The sequence below is a fragment of the Callithrix jacchus genome, chromosome 11 (assembly GCF_049354715.1).
Source record: "Callithrix jacchus isolate 240 chromosome 11, calJac240_pri, whole genome shotgun sequence".
Taxonomy (NCBI): domain Eukaryota; kingdom Metazoa; phylum Chordata; class Mammalia; order Primates; family Cebidae; genus Callithrix; species Callithrix jacchus.
In genome coordinates, this window is record NC_133512.1 from 110,911,406 (window position 1) to 110,928,570 (window position 17,165).

The window sequence follows — 17,165 nt, forward strand, 5'->3', positions numbered from 1 at the left end:
CATGGTGGTGCGTGCCTGTAATCCCAGCTACTCAGGAGGCTGAGGCAGGAGAATTGCTTGAACCCAGGAGGTGGAGGTTGCGGTGAGCCGAGATCACGCCATTGCACTCCAGCCTGGGTAACAAGAGCGAAACTCCATCTCAAAAAAAAAAAAAGAAAAAGAAAAAGAAAAAGAATGAACTAAGTATAATGATATACTAAGAATATCTAGTATTCTTCTGGAGACTAGATCTTTGTCAGATGCGCAGTTTGCAAGTATTTCCTTCCATACTGTAGGTTCTCTGCTTACTCTGTTGATAGTTGCTTTTGCTGTGCAGAAGCTCTTTGGTTTAATTAGGTCCCACTTGTCAATTTTGGTTTTGTTGTAATTGCTTTTGAGGATTTAGTCATAAATTCTTTGTCCAAGCCTATGTCCCAAATCGTGTTTCCTAGATTGTTTTCTAGGATTTTTATAGTTTCAGGTCTTACATTTAAGTATAGACTATTGATTTACAGAAAAATGACAGAGGGTAAATCAAACACAGTTCACTTACTGCCATCTTACTTTAAGACTCTCAATGTACTTTATTTTTTCGTTTAAATAATCTTTTACTATGAAAGTCATACATGAATTTATTTGAAAAATGCAAAGAGTACAAAGAGACAAGAATTTTCTCTTCCCATTCTCACTTTACAGATGCAACTACCGTTAAACATTTTTAAGTATCTTATCACAAATTTCCTACACATATTGCAGCTGAGTCCAGACTTATTCTGCTCACTGCATGACATGTCAACCAGTAAGTCCAGAGACAAGGAGCTGGAGCAAGGAAAGTAACTTTTTAGAGACCCATCTGAGAAGATGGCAGACTAAGGTCCTCCAAGAACCATCTTAAATCAGTTCAAATTTCAGGCCCTTTTTATGTTAATGGCAGGGGAAAGAGGAGGTGATTGGGATCAGGAAGCACCTGATGACTAGAGACATCCAGGTGCCAGTGAAGGTATGAAGCAGTCAGGAAATGTCTCCATCTTTGGAGAGTCACAACACTCCCACAAATCCTCAATACAACATTGTTACTTATGTGTACAAACCTCCTTATCTCCTTGGGTCTCATTTTAGGAAGGTACTGGTATCATTTAAACAATAAGCTAAGTTCCTCTCATAGTTAGCCCTGCCTACATGCAAAGATAAGCAAAGGCAGTTAACCATGGGGGAATAGGGAGCAAAATAGAGTTAGTCATGCCAGGCAGCCTTTTCACTACTACAATATGTACATATATCTACACATATGCAAGCATACACATATATATCCTATACTTTGGAAATATTCTTTTTGTTAATTTGTTTTTTTGAGATAGAGTTTCGCTCTTGTTGCCCAGGCTGGAGTGCAATGGCAGGATCTCTGTTCACTGCAACCTCCACCTACCTGGTTCAAGTGATTCTTCTACCTCAGCCTCCAGAGTAGCTGGAATTACAGGCATGCACCACCACACCTGGCTAATTTTGTATTTTTAGTAGAGCTGGGATTTCTCCATGTTGGTCACACTGGTCTCAAACTCCTGAACTCAGGTGATCCGCTCGCCTCAGCCGCTCAAAGTGCTGGGATTACAGGCATAAGCCACCACACCCAGTGGAAATATTCCACATATATAATATTCTCATTTAGATTCTTCTCATTTAGCAACATTTCTTTGCAATTTTTCCATAATTTATTATACCTATTTTTATTGACTGATATTTGGATTGCTTTTCATTTTTGTGTACATAGGTAAGAAAAATAAGTTTTATTTATTTAAATAAATTTTATTTATTTTTAAAAATTTAATTGTTTTTAACTTTTATTTTAAGATCTGGGGCACAAGTGGAGGTTTGTTACATAGGTAAACTTGTGTCATGGAGGTTTGCTGTACAGATTGTTTTGATATCCAGGTATTAAGCTTAGTACTCATTAATTATTTTTCTGATCCTCTCCCTCCTCTCACCCTCCACCCTCCAATAGGCCTGAGTGTGTGTTGTTCCCTTCTCTGTCCCTGTGTTCTCATCATTTAGCTTCCACTTATAAGTAAGAACATGGAGGATCTGGTTTTCTGTTACTGTGTATTAATAGTTTGCTAAGGATAGTAACATCCATGACATAAATTTTAAATATGAATTTGTTGAATGAAAGGATAGGTACTTTAAAATTTTTGAAATAAATTATTGAACTACCCTTCAAAAAGTCTATGCCAGTTGTGTACCCACACAAAATAGTGTAGAAAATATCCTCTCACCCTATATTCTCCCTGAAAATGTGTATTACAAAGAGTTATATCTAATTATTTTAATTTGCAATGGATGGTGAGAAGCTAGATGATATTAATATAAGTTCTCTGCAAAATGTAAAACTCTGCTGTTGTTTTCTTAGTGTTCAAATATGTGACCCTTGCTTTTAATTACTGTAAGAAACATACTGCACAAAGGAAGGCTTATTTGCTTAGAGATTAATAATTACTGCCAGCCTCAGAAAACTGTTAGGATAGAATGCACCAAACACTCATGGGTAGAGGATAGACCTGCAGTAGCAAGGAGAGTGGCTGCCTTCAGCAAAACATACAAACCAGGAACTTGGCTTCCTGTATAACATTTTATTCCTTGAATTTCCAGGAAGATCAGAGGAAGAACATGGCTGGTTTGAGTACATTTAGATAATTTTGAAAGACTGTCATAGGTAGTTTCAGTGTTTATGAAGGAATGATTAACGTTCTTCTTGCTTTGTGAATTTCCTTTGCCCACAAAGGGGGAATAAAGACCAATACTACCAATAGCTTTTTGTTTCTCTAATAAAATTCATCTTAAAAAATGCCTGGCTCTGTTTCAGACCTTCTGTCTTCATAAATAGCATAATATGCCTGCTAGGGCTAAAATACTCAACATATGGATGTTTGAAAACCTCTAGATGAAAAGCAAAATGTCTCCATCTTATGTAATGGAGAAACAGCTGTGGCATGTTAGTTTGTAGTGCTGTCATAAAAAATTTCACTTAAATTAATAATACAGATAAACATACCCATGTTTTTTTATTGATTTCTAACAGCATTTTCCCACAAAAGCAGCATAACTAAAATAAAAATTTACACATATCACAGAAAAGTATAAATGCATTTAAAATAAAATATTTTGGGTAATATTAATTAAATCAAATATGCTAAAAAATATTATACTAGAAATGAAAGCAGTTTTGTGTTATAGAAAGTGCTCTGTCCTAGAACTGAGACATTCTAGGTTCAAATTCTACCCTTGAGAGTTTCTTGCCTTAACTGATCTCACCTTCCTTAACTCTGAAATGGAGAAAGGGCAGTTGTGAGAATTCGACAAGAGAACATGCAGAAAAGTGCTTTTACAATCCATTTTTTTAAATGTGCTGCTATAAAGCTTTAAGTGTCATTTTTAAAAGAAGTTTTGAAATTGTATCAGAAAGTTATTTGTGTTATTAATATCGATATTTGCCATTTTTTATCCTCCTGTGCGTGTGCACGCACACACATACACACACACACACACACACACACACAGAGTGAGGGAAGAGGATGTATTAACAGATACTATGAATAAAGCAGCCATGATTCCTGCCCTTGTGGTGCTTACAATCTAGTGGAGAGGGAAGCTCTTAACCAAATAATTAAACATATAAACCTGATGACATGGTAAGAGAATTTCCCGTGGCCAAGGAGATTAGGAAGGGATTCTCGTGAGCATTGACACTTGAACCAAGATTTATCTGAAAGAAGATTAGAAATTAACAAGGGAAAAACTGGAAAGAATTGCTTAGTCTTGGACAACAGCTCTGTGGCAGGATGGAACATGGTCAACACACAGTACAGAAAGACAGTCAGTAGGTTTGGAACTAAAAAAGATGGAATGAGGGGTGACATTGGTTGAGGAGGTCACAGAGACCTGAGTTAAAATTCATATTTGAAAGTGATGGAAAGGGGAATGGAAAACTCAGATAATCAATTTGGTTAACCATGAAGTTTTGAAAAGGTCCAGAGAAATCACAAGACAAAGACACAGAGACATGGAAAGGGAGGCTGGAAGCTGGGATGTCCTGAAAAGCACCTCCAGAGTTATCCTAGGGGCATGCCTGCGTGTTTTCTTGTCTAGTTTCTTATCAATTGGATGTAGGCTCAAAAGAATATATTAGTCTAAGAGAGGTCACAGAACAGCAGAGAAATCCTGCTGCCACCACTGGTACAGCTGCTTCTCCATAGACCTCGGAAGAGCATACACACTGTTATCCAAAGACAGCCCACAGGTTTAGAAACCATCCTAGAAGTTTCCTAGGTTTCTCACTCCCTCCTGCATTACGTTTCCTCCAACGGTCACAATTTTTCTCCTTAGATGTTCAGACCATGAATTAACCTGTTTTTAAAAATCTTTACTAGATTACTGTCTCCCAGTGGATGCTCATTTTTTTCCAAAAAGAAAATAAGGTTATATAACTTCTAAAATACGAGACTACATATGCAGCAATGAGAAAATGAGCAGCCCTGAGATGTGATTGCTGAGTACTCTGCCAGGGCACCCAACGACTGGGTGACATCAGACCCGGAGCTCTGGGCAAACCAGAAGCAGGCTTCAGACACATTACTGGTTACTCCCTGTCGTGGGTCTTCAGGGACACCGAGCATGGCCAAGGGTGTACCTTTTTGCACCTTTAAAAAGATGTGATTAAGCTGGAAAGCCTGCAAAACCAAAAGGTTTTTGCCCTCTTTTGTTTCTAGAAACTATCAGAAATGTTTTAAGGCATCTGACTGTTCAAAAATAGTCGTTTTACCTGACAGAGAGATCGTTTTATATTGTACAATTACTAGTCCTTCCTAAATGAACTCAATCTTTGACATAGAAAACACCATCACCTCAGCAAAATAAAATAAACAGAACCAAGAAAGAGAAAGCACAGCCAAACAGCAAGGAGGGAAGAAAAGATCAAAGAAACAAACTAAAAGAACACATTTTCAGAGCAAAGTCTCAGAGTATAAGATTTATTTAGGGTGAAATATAGCCAGCCAGAAGAGACTATTTCAAGTGGACAAATTAAATTATCTAAATGTAAGTGAAGTCACAAACCATAATTAATGTCTAAATTAAAATTGCACATGTCAGCCATGTGCTAATCATGAACTAACAGTGTAGTCATTCTAATTCAGGTGGGCACTCTGTGATTTTACTTCTTAAATTGAAATGCAGCATAGCTCAGTAGAAAATCATCAGAAAGAATAACACGATAATTATACGGTAACATTTTTATTTGAAATAGGATATTGATCACTGGGATGGTGCACACTTGTTATGCTCTAATGCATTTCAACATACCAAAGTAGCATGATAGATCTGGGGTAATTATATAGAAATTGGCAGCACATTTATCACTGTTTGTGCTTACTTCACAGGATTGGCATTTCCATGAATTATGACCATGTCATCTCAAGTGTATACAAATGTTAAATCATTTATGGTAACAATTGATCATTAACTATAGCATATGCTGAGGGAGGTACCTATAAGACTTTCAATTAAAGGAAAGCATTTGGTGTTTAGGTGGTACAATTAATTTGACAGGCACATTGAAGTTTTAAAGGTGACTCATATATCATTCATTTTGTTGTTTTCATCTATAAAATGTTACTGAAGTAAGCCAAATAAGCATGTAGAAAGCATGAAGTATTTTTCAATCCAGAAATAGCCTCAATGTTGCAATACCTGTGTTGGAGAATAAAAATTACCTGTTCCTTTGCAGAAATAGATCTACCACTTCACATATAAAACTCATCTACCAAGAGATTTTATTATTCAGGTTTCTAGGCAGCTAGTAAGGCGATTGGTTACTAATTATTCTAGGACTGAAGTAGAGAAAGAAAGAATAATAGAAAAAGAGAGCTATATATAAAAAACAGAAATATGTATAAGCAAATAAAAGTCAAAGAGAATGAACAAAAGTCTACAGGAGTACAGGAGAAAAGAAAAATAACAGAGAATTAAATTCTGGAAGTAAGTTCTTCTTGAATTCAATTTAATTCAACAAGTATTTAAAGAGTATCTACTAAGGGCCATTTACCTTGAACTTCTTTGCCAAAATTAAAGTCTTCATTAAAAGATTCTTTAATTCATCTCATCCTTTCTATTTGTACCACCACGATCCAAGTTTACTTCCTTAGTTCCTTGTTCCTAGATTATTTTAAGAGGCTCATAACTGTTTTCTGGCTACATAGACTTTCTCTACTCTTGCATTTCCTAAGTATCAATGCCAGATTAATATATCCCAAAAACCATCTTTGAAATTATTCTTCTTTTCAAAATCTCCAGTTGACTATGGGAAAAATTCAATTCTGTTCAACTCTTTGTATTTCATATTCATTGGAGGCAGAAACATATTGGTACACCGCCGCTCAAACATTTTTTAAAAGCCCTAACTTTTACCATTTGTTGTTTCGTGATATAAATACTCCTACCATGACTAATTTCCAACTATCATCTGATATCCTGAACCCAGAGTCAGGAAGAGACATGCATCATTGGCTCACTCAAGTCAGTACCAAGATTCCACTGTTTGGGGGTTACAAATCAAAATAAAATACAGCCTCTGCCTTGGAATTAAGTAAAGTTCCAGTATTAACCTAACAGCTAATCTAAAATAAAAATTGCTTTCTCAAATTTCCTATGCCATGTATCTTCTCTGTAGTTCACGTGCTACCCTCATATGAGTATCATCATATTTACACCAACTGCATTCTAAAGTTTAGAGGTCATGGACTATATCCTATGACTCTTTGGACAGCTACCATCTGCAACATAGCATAGTGCCTTGCACACAGCAAGCCCTCCACAAATAAATGATAGGTGAGGGTGAGGATGAAATGAAATTCTGCGATTAGTTGCTCCATTTATACAAGCTTCACAACCCTGTCATGACTGCCTACTTTTATTTCAGGCTTTGCATGAAATAAGGCAACAACCTCATCTGTATTCTACGCCACTCAGTATTTCCCGAATCACCATTTTTATTATGTGAGCTGGATTCCACTCTAGAGAGATCGTATGCACATTAGCCAATATTTGCTAGGTCACACTGCATAACAGTGTCCACCACAAATCTCACCAGCTTACAAAAAAAGTTCTTGTGTTAGTTGTGTTTCCTGTCAGCTACAGGTCCAGTGTGGTTTTGTTTCAATTACAGATAGCCTGTATCTCTACTCCACTGTCTCTTCACATCACCCAGCTGCAGCAATATTATCAGTTGGGGACTGAGCGAGAAAGTCAATCAAGAGAAGCTGCAGTAGGAGCCAGAAGGAACAGTGCCAGACCTCAATGCTAAAAATCTATCCAAAACAATTGATCTGTTCATAGTGGTTCAATGGCATTACCTTCATGTATGTGACAGTTCTTCTCAGTCTCTAGAAGGCTGGAGAGAAGAATAGAATCACACCAGAGCTCAGTGAAGAAGTGGGCCATCCTCAGCCAGGTGCAGTGGCTCACACCTGTAATCCCAGCACTTTGGGAGGTGGGCAGATCACCTGAGGTCAGGAGTTTGAGATCAGCCTGACCAACATGGTGAAACCCTGTCTCCACTAAAAATATAAAAATTATCCAGGCATGGTGGTACGTGCCTGTAATCCCAGCTGTCCCTGAGGCTGAGGCAGAAGAATTGCTTGACTGTGGGAGGCAGAAGTTAAAGTGAGCCAAGATCACGCCATTGCACTCTTCACTCTAGCCTAAATGACAGAGTGAGAGTCCTTCTCAAAAAAAAAAAAAAAATGGGCCAACCAGATAATGGCTGAAGCCACCAATTCATAAGGAGAGCTAACATGTTACTGGACAGCATTAGAAATACAGTGCCAGATCTTCAGGGCTCCACATATACAGTTTAAAAACTAGCAAAATGTGAATTGCTTCTACTTTTTTCAAAGTCAAGAGTTCTAACTAAATGTGAAAAGAAAATACACATCACACTTGCCACTGAGGCCACTCCTTTCTGGTGAGTATTTCAACAATGCGCCATGCTATAATCCCAATGAGTCACTCTCAGAAGTCAGTGCCGGGCTGCCTACAAAAATAAAGGACTCCTTTAATTTTACAAATGTGTATGGCACCAGGTGACTCCCAGAAAGTCATTAAGATCAAAACAATTACACATCATCAATGCCTAACGTAAACAAAATGTTAGCTAAATGTTATAATTACATAAAATATGTCAAATTCCTTGTTTTGAAGTTTAAAAAGGTTTATAACTTTTATTCACGGAAATTTAGTTTTGACTTTCTAAAGTAAATTTAGTTGAATTTAGTTCAACTAGTACTGAACAAAATATTTAAAGAACAAAAGTTTGAAAAAGAACCACCTGGATGCCTGTATCTCAGTGGAGTCCTGGGTCTTATTCATAGGCCAACAAGTATTTTTGTATATCTGCAGCCCCTCTGCAGAAACTCCAGTCCTCCTTGGATTTCTCCGAGATGTTTCTGGAAATCATAAGAGCAGTCTCTGGTGTGCTCCGTGACTCAGCCCTCTTGCTTGACACATTATATAGTGTATAGGTCTTTTTTTTTTTTTTTTTTTTTTTTTTTGAGATGGAGTTTCACTCTTGTTACCCAGACTGGAGTGCAATGGCGCGATTTTGGCTCACCACAACCTCTGCCTCCTGAGTTCAGGATATTCTTCTGCCTTAGCCTCCTGAGTAGCTGGGATTACAGGCATGCACCACCATGCCCAGCTAATTTTTTGTATCTTTAGTAGAGACGGGGTTTCACCATTTTGACCAGGATGGTCTCGATCTGTTGACCTTGTGATCCACCTGCCTCAACCTCCCAAAGTGCTGGGATTACAGGCTTGAGCCACCACGCCCAGCCGGCCTTTTCTTTTTTTTTTTTTTTTTTGAGACAGAGTTTTGCTGGTTACCCAGGCTGGAGTGCCGTGGCACAATCTTGGCTCACTGCAACCTCTGTCTCCCACTCCCAGCTAATTTTGTATTTTTAGTAGAGATGGGGTTTCTCCATGTTGGTCAGGCTTGTCTTGAACTCCAGACCTCAGGTGATCCACCTGCCTTGGCCTCCCAAAGTGCTGGGATTACAGACAGGAGCGACCACACCCAGCTGGTATAGGCCATTTTATTTCTCCCATCTCTGCTGTCTATGGATCCAGTTTCCTATCTCTGCCCAGAACAAAAGCAGGAAATCTACTTCTGGTGCCCTCCAAAAGCACAACCCTCTATACCTGCCAAGCACTGCGGAGGATGCCAGTATCTGCCAAGGTCCCAATCAGGCTGCCAGTGGCCCATGTCAAGGAGACTGACATTTATGCAGAGGGCAACTGTGCCTGATGTTCTGAGTCTGTTATCTACACTAAATTTGTTGTCTCTTGCCCTAACAAAAGCTGCTGGCACTGTCTTCTGTTGTTGTGCAATGTTCTTGCATGGATGCTGCTGATGACATTCTCAGCAGCCCAACCCTTTTAGTATTTTCTTGGTCATCCATTGTTGCTCTGTCCCTGCAATCTGTGAATGAGTCCAGCACAGGTCTGGTCAGAATATGCTGAAGTAATGGATACCACGTATTCCAGAGTCACTCCCTATCATCATTGAACCTGACTGTGCCCTTTCATTTACCTGTAGATGGACGTTTGCCCAACCAATGTAAACAGGAGCTCAAATCCTGGTTCAGCCTAAGAATGGGGACCTACTGGGCCTTCTGGAGTACCAGAGCTGAAGGCAGAGATACCATTCAAGGTCCCCTGGCATGGAATCGGTTTTTTCCCCACAGCAAGGAGGTGACTATGCAGATGCTGAACCAGTGGAACCAGCTTATGGTAAACTCTCCTTTAAAATAATATGGGCAATTGTTAGTATACATTTTTCTGGAATAGAAATATAGGCCTGACTACTGAAGTGCAGGTATAGAAGAAAATGGCTTCTTTTTGAACTCTGTTGTATTCATTCTACACTGAACATGTCATAGGCAGCAATATACCTTTGTTATGGGAGACCATGATAAAGAAATGCCACATACAAATATACTGACTGCCTCTGCTCCTGCTGTTGTCAGTATCATCAGCAAAATAAATTAGGAACAGATGCTTGATGGTGTGTGGCCTCCTACCAATCTGACCCACAGTAGTGATGTTAAGAGAAGACAGCAGCTTCCCAGGTAAAGCAAGAATTGGGAACCAAGAGAACAGTCAAAAGCATCAATTCCATGAATACAAGCACAGGCTAACCCAAGTCTAAAGCAACAGCTTTGTAACTTGCCAGCATGATAAGCCCTCCACATCCCCTCTGAGCTTGGTGGCTCAGCCATAGAACCTCTCAGATGGTAGATCATCATTCAAACAGCCTGGCAGAAACATGTGCTGCTCACTTGTTTTTGTAGAGAAGGAATCCATGCCCATAAACTTCCATGCATATTTCCTACCCTTGCAAATGGGGCCATTTAACTAATTCTGCTCAATGGACAATGATGGAAAAGACTTGTGTTCCACCTGAGCCAAGTATTTAAGAGCAGATGACTGGCTCTTCAGCTCTCTTCACCCCTGCCATGGTGACTATAAGGGGTAGACAATGAGATGCTCTTGCTTCCTTATGTCTGAATGAAGAGTGCCTCTGTGATGCCTGACCTCCCACCAACCACAACTGGTGAAGTGAGTAAAACATAATCCTTCATTGTGATGAGTTGTTATGATCTGGGGATTACTTTTTTACAGCTTCCTATCTGATATAGTTTGGCTGTGTCCTCACTCAAATCTCACCTTGAATTGTAATCACCCCCACATGTCCAGGGTGGGGCCAGGTGGAGAAAACCGAACCATGGGAACAGTTTTCCCAATACTGTTCTCATTGTAGTGAATAAGTCTCATGAGATCTGATGGTTTTCTAAATGGGAGTTCCTCTGCACAAGCTCACTTGCCTGCCTCCATGTAAGATGTGACTTTGCTCCTCATTCGCCTTCCACCATGATGGTGAGGCCTTTCCAACCATGTGGAACTCTGAGTCAATTAAACCTCTTTTCTTTATAAATTACCCAGTCTCATGTATGTTTTTATTAGCAGCATGAGAACAGACTAAAATCTTATCTTTTCACCTACATTTGACTCGAGATCTTGTCAGCCTTATAACAAACCCACTTATTTCCCTGGCTCTTTTTTCTTTGCTTAATACCCCATTCTTACTTGTGTGCTGATCCTTTGAATCTTCCCTATTTTGGGGGCGATCCATACTCAGAGTATGAACTTGACTCCCCTCAGCCAGTACACACTCATGAAGCCAAAACCAAGGATTTCAGAGGGATTAAAACAGAGAGGAATCACAGAAACAATTCTTCCAGACATTTTGTGCAGAGGCAGAGAACATTGTTAGGGATCCTGGTTCTTCTTCCACACCTATATGCTCACAGTGAACTGTTTAATCTCAAACCACGAACTTTATCATATATTCAAAAAGACAATATATTATTTTTGTGTTAAAACTGCAATTGCAATGGCCATCATTTTCCATGCTACGTTTGACTACTCTTCCAGAAACAGAGCATCGCACAATTCTTACATCTGTGTAACCTCTGCTAGAATCAACGTTATTACAATAAATAGAATCTAATTGATACTGTCCATACCCCTGTGTTTAGAAATGGGAAATAGAAACTTTCCCACTTCTATCTAAATGTCATGTCTAAATTATATTGGATGGGTAGCTGTGGTGAGAAAAAATAATGATTATGGATGAAAAACTGTCCTGTACTCCTCTCTCACCATTTGAAAGGCCTCTAAAATATATTTATGAGATACATTAAAGAGCTTATTTTGCTAGTGTCCGACTCTAAATGGACCATTTCCAGTGTTCTCTAGGGTATATTTTTATAATGGTATCAATTTATTATAAAGGTCAATATTTTTTCTCTTTCAAGTGGGTTTTCTAAAGTCCATTTTCTGAAGTATTTAAAATTCTAATAAACCACTGAAAAATTACCAAGAAAGTCCCGCGGGATTTATTTTTTCTAAATTGTACTATTTGATGCCACATGAACCTCAGTTACAGTAAAATATCATTAAGAAAAGGTCAGCTCTGATAAACAAAGAACAAAGGCAAAAAGCATCAGGTATCTTGGAAACACAGGAGCTGACAGAGTTTATTCGATGCACTCTTTCAGAGCAGGAAGCTTGAAGTCCTAAAGTGTTTGCTTTCCACGGAAATGAGAACATCCATCCTAGAGCCATGGCAAATGAGGTATTCTCTCTTTCTCCTCCCATTTTGATCAAGTTATTTGGTTGATTTTTTTTCCTCTAATACTGTGTATTTTGAAGGGCAAAGGAGCTTTTCAGTGTCAAGAACTGTTTCTTGGTGATCTTTGCAACCACAAATCCTATTCTGGTATACAGGGCTCAAATACAAAGATTTGTTGAATAAATAAATGAGTATCTTCTGGGTCCTAAGAAAAGTGGAAAAGTAAAAAATTCTATTGATCAGGACACTCATTTGCAAGACACCAATAATTGATGTGATGCCTCTTCCATAGAGTTTTCCAAACAGAACAGCTACTTTGATATTGAGAAAGCATAGGTGGAGTTTTCACCATCACCCAGTCCTCAATCCTCTACCAAGAAGCGGTCGGGGTCAAGAGAAAGAACAAGTCATTGGCTGCCTGTGCCTGAGTGTAGCGCTTTCTCTACAATGAGCCTGTCTGAGTGTGCTCTCTCTTCTTGGCAAGTTTTCTTTGAAGCTGCACTTGGAAGAAAATTCCTCTTGAAAGCATCCTACCAAGATTAGCAGAACTCTAAATTTTGATACCAGTGATTCTTACTTGTACCTCTCATCAATCAGCTTGTTCTCCCATGGAGGGATGAGATTCCTGGGTGCACTAAGGGTGAAAGGGGCAACGCTTACATGTTTGGAGAACATGAGTATGTCTCTAGCCTGGATTAAAGCATCCACCTTGCAATCCAGAATAATCACTATTCACATTGCAATTTGGATTCAAAATCTCAGCTAATACTTTGGTGTTTCTTTTCCTGGCCTTGTCCTTCTGGCAGGTTTTTTGTTGTTGTTGTTTTCCTCAGAAGTCTTGCAGAAGCACTAGCTTCTGCATAATAGGATTTGCATATGCCCCTGTGTCTCTCTGTATATAGAAAAATCTATTTCCACAATACCCCTCTTAACAAGTTATGTTAACAGATCTAAATTATAGATCGGTTTTACCTCTGACAACACAGGTAGCAGCATAGCATCATTGCTTTATAACTACACAAACCCACAGAAGTGATGTTATAAAGAAGCACAATGGTTGAAAATTGGAGTCATCATTTTGAGTGAGGAAATTATGGTCTGCCCGATCTGCTTTTTAAAAGAAAAACAAATATTAGAAATGAAAAAAATGATTAACGTTAATTCAACATAAGTTGTACAATGATAGGACAACCTTGACATTTTCATTCAGTTTAAAAATATGAGAAATGTTGCTTGTCATATATATGTATATGTGTGTATATAATATATACACACATATTTATTTATGCAGGATAACCTTGTCTGTGATAAAAGTTTAGCTTGGGGGGCGGGGCACGGTGGCTAACGCCTGTAATCCCATCATTTAGGATGCCAAGGCGGGTAGATCACAAGGTCAGGAGTTCGAGACCAGCCTGACCAACATGGAGAAACCCTGTCTCTACCAAAAGTACAAACATTAACTGGATGTGGTGGTGTGTGCCTGTAGTCCCAGCTACTTGAGAGGCTAAGGCAGAAGAATCACTTGAACCTGAGAGGCAGAGGTTGTTGCAGTGAGCTGAGATTGCTCCACTGAACTCCAGCCTAGGCAACAGAGTGAGACTCCATCTCAAAAAAAATAAGTTTAGCTTGTAGGATTTGCCTGTTACGCCTATCTCAGCAAGAAAACAATGAGGAAATTTGTCTCTAACCTCTGCTTCGGGAACCTTCTGAACAGTCATAGTAATGTTCCAGTATGACGCTTCTGAACTGATGCCACCTGGACAACCACCAATTAGGAATACATAAAGGGCAACAGCTAGATCACTGTGGCCAAATAAACCTGCACAGAAAGGGCCTCTTCGGCATTTTATACTGACAAGACCATCTTAACACTGGAAAATAGATTTTTGTAGACAGGCCCCTGGGTCCACTTTTGCTCAGTATGGGGTCAATGTGAAGCACACCTAATCAATTGAGAAAAGAGCACTTGATTCCCAAAGGGAGATAATTCCAGCAAACTCCTTTTTTTTTCTCTACCTGAAGGAAACAACAATTGTACCTTCCACCTATAGTCTAAAATTCACTTCCTTGCTGCCACTGTGTAGAGATATTGTATATGAAACCAATCCAATCTTCTAGATAGTGAATTGAGAAAGTTGATCCAGTCCCTTGGATTTAGATCAGAACATGAACTTTCACCAAGACACAGGTGTCCATTAACTACCTGTGGCACTACAAGCAAACTGCCCAGCCCCTCTAAACTTCAGTTCTTGCCTACATAAAACGGGTACCTTATAGACTTCCTTGACTGGCTTCCAGAGATGCGATGAGGGTTAAAGCAGTGATTTTCAAGCTTTAGCATGAAGCATGCACCAGAATCACCTGGAGGGCTTGTTAAAACACAGACTGTTGGCCCCAGAGTCTCTTATTTACTAGATCTGGATTAGATTGGCTGAGAATACACATTTCTAACCTGTTCCCAGATGATACTGATGCTGTTGGTTGGGAGACCACAGGTTGAGAACCGCTGAATCTAAGGAAATGAGGTAGATATCATTCTGTATCAAGCAAACTCCAGCACATGTGCTTCAAGTCCCACGTTGCCTGTCTTCCCAAATTTCGTTAATCCTGAAAATATCCTTGTCCCCTCCTCAGTTACCTGCTATCATTGATAAGTATCTGATACATATCTGTATTCTCTGAGTCTACGATAAGGACTGACCCCTCTATTAGGTACTCAAAAAAATCAGTTAAATAAGGAAATATGGTTAAAAGTATTTTGAAACAGGGAAACATTATACACACATGAAAGACTCATGTTAGCTATTGAATAGATTAAGTAATGTAACAAAGATACCCAAAAATAGAGTGAGCCACCTAGGATGAATGGGACAACTGTCCTCATGAGATCATTTAAGAATCCAAGTGCTTTCTAACCTGTTGTTCTGCCATCTCCTGGGATGCCATCCTCAGCTACGTGGTTGAGAGCAATTCAGGATCATGACTGTATTCCAGGTCCACTGGGAAGGGAAGAGGAAACTCATCACCAGGGAGATGATCCCAAAGTTAAACTCATCACCTTGGATATTGTTGCGCTACACTTTGAGACACAATCATATATGGCTGCAGGGGAAGCTGGGAAGTCTCCATATCATCATTCCTGGAAGTATCTGCCATGAAGAATACTTTTCAGCCACCCAGATTTCTATGTATATCTCTAAACACAGAACACCCTCAACCCTCGTTCTCTAAACTTAAGCACTGCAGACTCATCCTGTTTCTGCTTCTAGCTCAAAAGCCAGGGTCTCTGACTTGTGCTTGAGAACGTGAACAAGGAATTCTAGAGAAAGCAGTTCATATTTAAGAAGTTGCACATATCACTTTTCACATGCCATTGGCCTGAATTCAGGAAAGTGTTCAGCAAAGAAGGCTAGAAAATATACAGTTTCCAGCTGTGGGTCATATGCTCAGCTAAATCTCAGACTTTTGAATGAATTTTTCCTGCAAAGTAATGTGGAGAAGACTCACTTTTTAAAGAGAAATCAAATAGCAATTAATTTCTATATTACATATGCAAATATATGACATTCATCTTTTCAGCTCTCACATTGCCTTGTTCATTGTAGATGTTGAATGTATGCTTGGTGAGATTTTTCTAAATAGAAAAGTAATAACAGCACAAACAACTAGAAACCAGGTGTGTAGACCAGAAAAGGTTCACACTTTTGAAATAATTTACTAATTACTTGAATATACAAGTATATTATTTTATGACTTGAGCATTACATAAATAAAACAACTTTTTAATTTAAATTTGTATAACAGTCAGATTTTTAGTATCATTGTAAATATATACAGATATATTTTATGATATATTACAAGGTGAAAAAAGATATTGCAGTATTATTAACTATAAAGCTACCTTTTGTAATCCAATAGGTTTCAAAGTGATTCAAAAACAAAGGAGAATTATTCTTCTGATGATTTGCATCATAAATATATGCCAACAATATCTACAAATAGGCATAAACGCTTATCATTTATTTAGCAGCCATAAAGAATATCCTGATTTGTGTGTTATTTTCTAGATCTCTCAAAAATTCTCCTAGGTGGATAAATTTATCCTTATTCTGAAAATAACAAAGTAAAATTCAGAGAGATTAGGTAACTTATTTTTTGGCACTGAAATACTAGATATTTGGTAGTAAAAATGGTTTTGTTGCATGTACAATGAATGTGTGGATAATACATAGGTATGGACTCACCTAATCAAACATTTGAGCAATAAAGACTTCGAGCACAAAATCAGTCTTTTTCTTTTATTAACGTGTATGATACACAGGTCTGATAACTTTGATTGTTATTGAGAAAGAGTTCTGTCATGGTATTATGCTTCCCTGATTTTATTCCATTTTTCTTTATAACTGAGGGCATTTACTACTAAAACAATACTGTTTCTCAAGAGTTTAGATGTTTATTTGTTGCCTGAAGTCATGATTCTCCCTTTGGATATGACAATTACTTCCATCACAACCAATTGAGAAATGAATTATAGAAGCAAAATTGTTCCTAAATTAATGGTTGTTAAACATTTCCTAGGGAGTTGTCAGACAACTCTAAACATTTTTATGTTTCATATCAATTTTCAAGATGGAAAAATGGTAAAACTAAACTGCAAAGAAAGTAAAAGGAACCATCGTAAATAAATCGCATTTTGCCAACTAGAATGCAGCAAATTACTAAATTGCAGAAAAGAACCGAAAGCAAGATGTGGTAATGTAAAAACTATTATTTTACACAAACATGAGTTTTGTGAACTCAGACAACATGGCTTAATGGGCAACAGAGATTCCCTAAAGTGATGCATCTGGGATGTCCTTTCATATAACGTCATTATCCTTAGAACCACAGGTCCCATCACTAACCTGATATGAGACAAACATTTACATATTCATCCCTCTATAGAAAT

The 17,165-nt window shown here is 38.4% G+C and overlaps 1 long non-coding RNA gene across 6 annotated transcripts in view; it reads right to left on the reverse strand.

The window, feature by feature from the left end:
• LOC128928459 (uncharacterized) overlaps window positions 1-17,165 on the reverse strand; it is a 178,979-nt gene that overhangs the window by 106,312 nt on the left and 55,502 nt on the right. The window contains exons 4-7 of one of the 6 annotated variants that reach the window (XR_008473474.2): window positions 15,134-15,216; window positions 14,670-14,729; window positions 14,488-14,586; window positions 1,840-13,324 (exon numbers count right to left, since the gene is read on the reverse strand). The exons of 1 other annotated variant lie outside the window; for it this stretch is intronic. This is a non-coding gene — a long non-coding RNA (uncharacterized LOC128928459). Of the gene's footprint in view, window positions 1-1,839; window positions 14,730-15,133; window positions 15,217-17,165 lie in introns of those variants that run through there. 4 more of the 6 variants (XR_013523779.1, XR_013523778.1, XR_008473473.2 and 1 more) reach the window with 4 other exon arrangements.